The following is a 9,214-nucleotide window of genomic DNA, read 5'->3' as shown; positions in this document are numbered from 1 at the left end:
AAAGTCTGGCACGTGGGACTGCTGGGATGGTTGCGGGAAACTCTAGGTAAATTTGCGAAAAAGTTGCAATGATTGGTAAAAATTGCGAGTCGCACCAAAGTCACTGTGATTGGTTGAATTCACGCGCCATCGCAAAATCCTGGAGGGACTGATAAAGCAACAGTGCTGCAGTGATCAAGGCTTCTTTGGTTTTAAGCTGGCAGGATTTTACCCGAATTCAAATTAAAATGTGTGATTTCTAGGAGCATCTGATATGTTAGAAAAAAATCTATCCATCTCTGCACAACAGTAGTTGTGGAGTGTTTTCACCTCCAAAAAGGTGCTTTAGATAATATATTTAAGCAGCGATCTCACCAGTCTGATTGCTCATGTGACAATGCCAGATGTTCTCAGTTATAAACACCCTTTTCTAATACCCTACTAACACGTCATCTGGGCTACATTGATTCCAATTATACAGTGTAATTTAATTAAATGTAATTCAAATGAGACAGGGTTGGTTATTACAGCTTAGTTTCACGTAACTGTGTTTCTGTATTTCTATAATCCGTCAGTTAGAGGAAATTATGCTTTTGCTGGTAGATGAGATGGCCAAACCTACAAAAACAAAATCATAGGTTTAAAAAACCAAAAAAGGTTTTTCCCTTCTGTTCTATGAAAGTCATTGGTAAACACTTAATGTCAATGGCATCAGAGACCGTGGCAAACAGGGTGTCCTTGCAGAGCTGATGAAACAGAAATATATCACAAAGACACTCCTAAATTGTGTTGTAGCACCCACCAAAACAAGGTCTCTGTTCCAGCTCACTGTTTACGAGTTCGAACACAGCTGTGCATGAAAAATGGGACGTAAGGTAAAGGGTGGTGAAGGGCGCGTGCCAAAGAGCATCTGCTTACTGAATCCATGGCCATTCTCTGTTCATTTGTTTGTTTTTGTTCTTACAGGCTTACCATATAGAAGTCAGGGCATCTGACTCATTTTAGATCATGGGCCACATACCCCTAATTTGATCTCAAGTGGGCCGGACTAGTAAACCACTCCAGAAAGATCAGAAACTTAACCTGCCACAGAGTTTCAAGTCAGTTTGATGTTGGCAAACACAAGTTACTTCTGCTACAACAGTGTTCTAAGGCCATTGTAGAAAAAAAAAAAAAAAGTTCTGCTAGAAATTTTACCACTGTGCACTACTAGGTGCATATCTGAATAGCAATAAAACTTAATAAAAACTAAGAAAAGTGTTAAGTGTCTTCAGAGAAAGAGCTTTTTAAAATATATTTCAAACCTTTGTGTTTCCCAGAAATGGCTATGAAGTAGCTATCGCTAAAGCAACCAGACTCCATTTTAAAAAACAGTACTTTTACTGTGTATAGATCCAACATATTTTCACATGTATATCGGTAAAGTATGTGTTCATTTCAACCAACACTAGAATTGTGATGGTTGGAAAAGTGTAGAAAAGACCAAAATCGGCTTGTCATAGTTTTATATTGGTTTCTGTCGACTTTGAATGAAGTGTGTTTTATGATACTAAAATTACTGTTTATTTACATGGAGTCTGGTGGGTGTGGTACATTGTGACATCATGTTAGCTAACAAACAATACTTCTTCTCCTTCCTTCCCCTTCTTGTCTTCAAGTCTTGTCTCTGTATAAACAGCTGTTGGGGTTGAGGCCTGAAGTCAGTTAGGAGTCAGTCAGTTGGTCAGTGGTTAGTCCATCATGACATGTTAGCTGAAAAATAACACCTCTTCTCCTTTCTTCATCTTCTCTCCTCCTTTATTTCTCTCCTCTTCTTGTCTTCTCCTTTTCTTCTCCTCCTCCTGTGGCAGTGCATGTTGCTGAAGTGATTTGACAATGGTTGAGTAAAGGCCACCATCACCACAGGTTTATAAGTAATATCATTAGTAACAGCTGAACTGAGCTAACTTTACTCTGCTGTTTGACATGCCCTGCAAAGAGAAGTCAACACAGCCTACAGTAAAGATTCTCCATGATAGGTGTCTGTGTGTCAGAACTTGATGCTATATTGTGATATGGCAGCATGCAATGTTTTTAAAGGATACAATGGGTTCTAGAAAACTCTAGAAAGTTTCTGACAAAAAAGGTCTATACCTCATTGTTCTCCTTTCAATTATACTATTCATACATGAAGGTTCAGTCACATGAATAAATTAAACAATACCTCCTAAATTGCCTCCGTTAGCAGGCTTAAAATTGGAAATTAGTGGCGCTCTTTCTAATGTTTCAATTTCATCCAACTATAAAACCCATGAATTTCTGGTCTGCTTTGCAGGAAGACCTTAAATATTCATATATTGTTCAATAAGACAAACTGCAGGTCATTTTCTATTGAGATCATCAGGATGGCAGACATCCATTTGTCTCTGTAACAACATTAAACCTGCCCATGTCTGCAACCAGAGGAATGGTCTCAGCTGGGTACTTAGTCTTAGAGTAGAAGCATCATAGGGTATCACTCCAAAGCCTGCATTTATTACCATATAAGTTTCAAGCTTTGGCTTAGCCATACTTAAGTCATTCACTTTACATATGGAATGGTACTCAGTGAGCCTGCAGTCTAGCATAATAATCAGGCAGCTATGCAGTGGAACCATTTCTCCTTTAAATCTAATCTCTAAAAGGATCCACATACTTTAGAAGGGAGAGTCTTGAAACAAATCACTGCACCCTTCTTCAAATCACATTATTCTAAAACAATCTGCCATCAGGTTGTCTTTGTGACCCTATACTGCAGCCTATCTGTGTACACCATGTGTGTGAAGGTTGAGGGGAGAAAAGTTAGGATGAATGCATTCTAAAACTGTATTAGTGTCCCTAAATTGAAAACAAGATTATAACTTCCCCACAATGGTGCTGCAGGAGTCAAATAGGGCACTGTTAAATAAATTGTTCATAAAACATAACATATCTCTGTAAATAGTACTCGCATGGCTAGACTCTCTCTTGTTCACGAAAAAAAAAGAAATCCTGCTTTGTTTAGCAATAGTTTATTTCTGGGTTTCTTATAACCTTTTTGCAGTCTTTTGTTCAGCCTCACTCACTTTCATTGTTCAGGGTTAATGTTATTTGAAAAACAACTTTCACATGTGATTACCTGCCCATTAAATTTCACTCTTAAAGGTAGAGGATTTTTATGTTAGAGTTTTCAGGAAATCATTATTCAAGTCAGTATGTGAGAACCACATATTTAGAAGTCCCCAGCCTCTGGTTGGATGCTAGCAGTAGACACATTTGTAACCACCAGTGTGCTCCTTCTTTAGAGCTGCGGGGAGGATGGTGTGAGTGGAGTGAGGAAATAACGCGTCAAACAAAAGGAATTTTAAAGTGCGGTTGCCATGATAAGAGAAACAATATTGCGGTGTAAGTGACGTTAAAATTAAGTTGAATGTGTAATTAGAGCAAAGAACAAGAGTCGGTAGCATAATTTAAATTATATTAACCTGAGACCATAAATTTGAAAAGTAAGTACTTGTAATAAAATATATAAATACCAATATAAAGTAAACAGAAAGTGTGTGATGTAGATTGGAGAAAAACAGGAACAGAAACTACAACACTATCAGGTAGTGCAGGCGTTGTAGAGTCTGACAGCGGCCGGGATGAAGGACCTGCGGTACCTCTCCTTCTTACACCGTGGGTGTATTTTAAGATGGTTAGATTGTGCTAACTTGTTACACTAATTCTGACTGATTTGAAGGGGAACGTAATAAGTTCAAATGGGGGGATCGTTTGATTTTATGATGACTGTTTATTTGTGACCTTTTACTGTGTTGAAACCGTATTTAGTGGCCTACCAAAGCACACCTTTATTAGACTGAAATAGACCCTGAAACAGAATGTGCCACAGCAGCCTGATGAACTGCATTGACTGGCTGAAACTCGTGGGAGTGTGCCTAGGCTCAGAGGGTTCAGCCTGCAGAGCTGAGACGTTTGATACGCTCTATTGACTCCACTCTGGCTAGATGGAAGAAATTGATCTCCAAGGTGTCATTCAGAGATTGTGTGTGAACAACCCGTTGGCTGTTGCTGTGGAACCATCTGGCCTTTGAGAACCCAGCAGGTAGCCTTTTGCACAGTCTGCAGTAGAGCTTTTCAGATTTAAACAGTGGAAATCCTTCTGATTAGGCACAAGGATTTGTAATGTCATGAAATCACTTGACTTGACTTCACAGGGCTCTCAGATCATGAATTTTAGCTATTAGCCAAAGTTTTTAAGATCAACACATTTCTAGATTTGGAGAGATTATTGTTCTGTGTTGGCTGTAATTACCAGCTATTATATTGTAATTATTCTAAGAAACAAACAGTACTTGAACTCAAATTTCTCTTAGTTTTCTCTTTCCATTTAAACATACTCATGCTTTATATAGTGTTACACACACACACACACACACACAGACACACACACGCACAAAGGGAGTCTAGCACTGAAGCAGTACATTCTGTTATTTTTTTTGTCTATGCACATTATAACGATACATTAAGACATAGGTTTTATGCATGAGAATAAATGATGGCTCTATTTTTGTGTTGGATTTGGCTCAAAAATGGCAACAGATGGCAAGCAAACAAAATTGAGAGAGAATCCCAACTGTATTATGGTGTTGTAGGCAGTGTCAGTATCAACAGTGTCTTCATGGGTAGGTAAAACCATAAACAGTTGTAAGTTGTAAGTCTTCTGGTAGCTGTGCCAGGAGAAATCTCAATCATTCCCAATCTTGCAGAGACAGAGAGCATAGGTATATGTTAGGAGATGACATAGGCACAGGCTAATTATTGCTATAACATGCTAGTTAACATTAGTAATTAAACCTATAAAGCTAATGGACGTCCAAACTGTCTGCAAGCTTCTCCCGACAATACAGTAATTGGTCGACTATGCAACAGCAAGTTGCGTGGTTATGACACAAGCCTATTTTTACAAAAACGTATGCTACGGAGCCATAACGTGAGGTACGAGGTAATGGAGCCTTTTATACATTGTTGTGTTTCTTTAGAAATAATGGACAAATAAAGTCTTTAAACGCTTCAGATGTAAAGTTGTTCACTGTCAAAGTGATGTCAAAATGAATGGCAGTCAATGGAATGCTAACGGCGGGTGATAGCTTCATAGCATTAAATATGGCGCCATGGGAGCTATGCTTAGAGAGGAGAGGCTTACCCCCTTGGGTAAAACATAAGTACATTGACAGGATGTGTGTTGTTGACAGGCTCAAAACGTGCAGTATTGTTTTTTTTCTCCGTTCTTCCCTGTCTGTCTCTCTCTCTCTCTTTCTCTCTCTGTCTGTTTCAGTTTGTTGTTGCAGACTCATTAATGCTTCTCCTTTTATGAAATATGCCCTCTCAAAAGCTTCTCTACATAATACAAACCTCTCTAGTGACTGCTCTGTGGCAAAGTCTCTGTCTATTACTTACTCACAGAAGGAAGATAGCTCAGTCAACTAAAGCAGGATTATGTGGCTAAACTAGCATTTTTAAGTAAGGGAAGAAAGACAGTTTCGGATAATGTTCTTTCAATAATTGCCACTCAAAAATCTAATTAGGGCTCATTAGTCTCCTCTTGAAATGAGTGTCCTTATGATGATGAGCTTATGAGTTTTAAGTGCTGGGGGCTCCGCTGGGCCTGGCTTTTTCTTTTCACATTGTTGTTGTTTTTTTGTTGTTTAATGAATCCCTCTATGGCTTCTCTGTTTAGGATCATATACCATTATGTAAGCTCAGACTGCTCTCACACACACATTTTTTCTTCTTCTTTTATCAAGAAAAGAAAATGTAATGATGACTCTGTATTTCAATGCTGTGGTATTAATGAGACATAATTAATCCTGCATTGTGAATGCTTCAATACATGTATTGGTTTACTAGCCAATTACAAGGAATGAAAAAAGTAAAAAAAACAACTGTATAACCAGTGTCTCCATTGTCAAAATTTAATCTAAATGGTAATTGTTTACCATATCTCAAACAAAAGGAACACATTAAACTCAATACATAAGCATGGTTTTCATTCAGTCAAACACTTTCCACAGAATGCTTGCGTTTCAGGCCAAGGAGTAACACAGTGCTGTCACTGAATAACAAGATGTTTGCTCCATTGATCTCAAGCTGTGCACTTCCACTGTCAGACATGGCTGTGTTCATCTTATGCCGCAATAATCCTTGTATTTACAAAGTCGTTGTCATGTTGAGAGCTTTACTCTGTTCAAGGCCATTGAGCAGTTCAGCCTGCAATGAATCTCAAATGACATTTAATGCAGGGAAAAACACACAGCTTTATTAAAGATCAACACTCTACACTTGCGATATTTAAAAATCGAACCATGACTATTACTCCTTCCACTACTGATTACAATAACTTGTCAGCGAGCAAGCAACTGTACTTTGTTGTTGTTATTTTTCACATGTCTTGTGAACTTTAGCTGCTACTCATTATCTTTAATAATTTGAATTACCTCTACATACCGTAACTACACCAATACCTCTATCTATGTTTTAATTGCCCTACAGAAAACAGAAGCTCTGTGGTTGTTCTTGCCAAAATACACCTGGCCTGGGGTCATTCCAAAAGTGTACACATGCTTGTGCCTTTGACTTTTTATAGAATCACCAGACATTTTCTAACAAAGTTGTTCAATCCATGTAATAATGATTAAACCAGAAGAGTTTCTTGCTAATCCAAACATCAGAAGTTCTCCAACTGTAAGATATGCACTAATGTCTATAGGTAACAGGGCCAAAGTGGGACTCATTTTCAGGTCTGGAGTGTCATGCCTAGGCCTAGTCTTTACTTTATTTTACGACTGTAATGGAATCTAAACTGTAATATATAAATCTGCAATAGCACACTGTTCTCTACAGCCTTGAATTACAGTGCATTTTTGGAAAATATAATTTCTAATTAAGTGCAAACACATTAACTGTTGCTTCACAACGTAGATGTATTAGAACAGTTAATATCTTTACAACAACAAAGCGATGTTCAACAATATCTATTTTCTGTGCAAATAAGTGTTTGCAGATATCTGAAAAAGAATAAATGTAAACATAAAAAAAGAATAAAATAAAATATATTGCACTTTTTAATGACACCATCATCTGTTTTTTACTTTGTATAATAATTCATATTACTTTCATCCTATTGCCTTTCAGTCGTGGGCTTTGTATATTTTCTATCCTACTTTCGAGGATAAAAGGCATAATGGATCACTAGCAACCTTTGGGTATAGAAAACGATTGTATTGTAACTATTGGTTCGTAGGCAATATTGTATTATATTTTGCAAGACAGCCATCATCCTGCACTGCTCATAACTAGCTTAGTTTACCCGTCTTCTTTTGGGATTTTAGTTTTAAACTGCAAGCTGTTTTTTTAAGGTTTGTCAGTTTAGCACATCTGGCCATGTCACTTTCTAGAGCTTTTCTTTTTTAAATGTTGCCTTTCAGCGCTGTCTGTGCACTTAATATTATCTTTTTTTTATAGCTTCTTTTGCTGGCGGATCACATCCTCTAACAAGCACCACTGATTAAAGTGTACGAGGTGACGGTTTGTTTTTGACCAAGGTGCCGCCAGAGGCGTCAAAACATAATTACGTCATAATAACCAGACTGCATTCTGTATTGGACTGCATGAATGTAGATAATGTTGGGCTGCAAGAAAAAATAAATAGATAAAAAGACTGGACTGTGAGTGCAACCAGCTTAGGGACTGCATCCATGATATATTTCAACTAGGATTTCAACCCAGTGCCATGGCCAAACACCGCTGACCCTCGCAACTAAAACAAAAACTGACCGGCCCACTGGGAATTTTCCCGATGCTCCCAATTACCCAATCTGTGCCATTTTTTACTTCTGAAACCATGAAAGACGGAAATAGCTCTTCCCTCATCACTCATCACAATTTCTATAACCAAAATAGCAGATCACTGCATAAATATCTGTCCCAACAGTGAGTCTTTCCTATTGATGCATTGAATGCTAGATTTAGTAATCAGTACAAAGTGATCCGTGCATTCAAAAAAAGCTTTTCAACCAGGAACAATTAGGCACGACCAATCACATTTTTGATTGGAGTCCACACCTCTATGAATTACGTAATTAACCTGTGCTTTACGGCCTGACAGCTCCATTTCCCAGCTGTATTCAATGTTCTAACAATGTCTTATTTATCAAAATACAAATATACAATAGCAGTGATCTGACATCATCATCATCTTGTCCTCTTCATGAACCAAAACATGACAACTAATTATACTGAAGCTGTTGCTTGCATTGACATATTAACCAGGGTTTAATGTGTTAGGAAAATCATCAGTGTAATATTGGAGCAATGTCAATGGCGGGCAAAGCAGCTATTTGCTAAAATGATGTACCACTGCTAACTCCAGTGATGTTGTTGTTTCACAGGAATGGATTAACTGTGTCACATGATGTACAGAGCAACTTTTCAATAACAGCTGAATGTTAACCATGTTTCTACTGTTAACTGTCATTGTTGGATCATTAGCTGTTATGGTTCATGGGCATTGAAGTAAAGCTAGATTCTCTCTAGTCTCTTAAGGCAGGGTCTCTCGTTGTCTGTGGTGTTGTAGAGGAGACATATACAATATCAGGGGTGTCTTTTGGTAAATTGACTGGATACTGTTTCACTTCCTGCTTGGCTGTGCGGACGCCTTGAGGCTCTCGTGAAGATAGACCTGGTGCGTATCTTGAATGGAGAGCCTGGCGCGACTGGTGAATTATCAAACGCAGACGCGCCCTGTGGAAAATAGGGATTAGTATATAAGTCTGCAATAGCACATTGTTCTTTACAGCCTTGTAATTCAGTGTATTTTTGTAAAATATCATCACTTTCAATTCAGTGCAAATATAGTACGTGTTGCTGCACAAATTAGATTTATTACAGTTAAAAACATCTTTACAACAACATAACGATGTTCAACAATATCACAATATATTTTCAGCACAAATAAGTGTTCACATATATCCAAACCTTAAAATGAAATAAAAGATTGAATACAAACATAAATAAAGACATACAGTACATGATCAAGTAAAATGTATTGCACTCTCTGGTGTCTTAAGCCAGGGTGTCATACAGTATGAGCTGACAGTCCACAACCTGGCTTTCATAGATCCATTTCTGTAGTCTTACATGCTGCAGTTCCCCTTCGAGGGGAACTCGAACTGCGTCG

General features: G+C 38.0%; 1 protein-coding gene and 1 long non-coding RNA gene across 3 annotated transcripts in view; both read left to right on the top strand.

Moving 5' to 3' along the window:
• The window catches only part of LOC116671770 (uncharacterized), an 18,555-nt gene extending 17,440 nt beyond the window's left edge, over positions 1-1,115 (top strand). Inside the window, exon 3 of the long non-coding RNA XR_004327357.1 lies at positions 966-1,115. This is a non-coding gene — a long non-coding RNA (uncharacterized LOC116671770). The remainder of the gene's footprint in view (positions 1-965) is intronic.
• lsamp (limbic system associated membrane protein) overlaps positions 1-9,214 on the top strand; it is a 713,356-nt gene that overhangs the window by 360,474 nt on the left and 343,668 nt on the right. The gene's annotated exons all lie outside the window — the stretch shown is intronic.

This window comes from Etheostoma spectabile, chromosome 3 (genome assembly GCF_008692095.1).
Source record: "Etheostoma spectabile isolate EspeVRDwgs_2016 chromosome 3, UIUC_Espe_1.0, whole genome shotgun sequence".
In the NCBI taxonomy this organism is placed as follows: Eukaryota; Metazoa; Chordata; class Actinopteri; order Perciformes; family Percidae; genus Etheostoma; species Etheostoma spectabile.
Note: the sequence above shows the minus strand (reverse complement) of the source record. Positions and strands in the feature narration are given on the sequence as shown.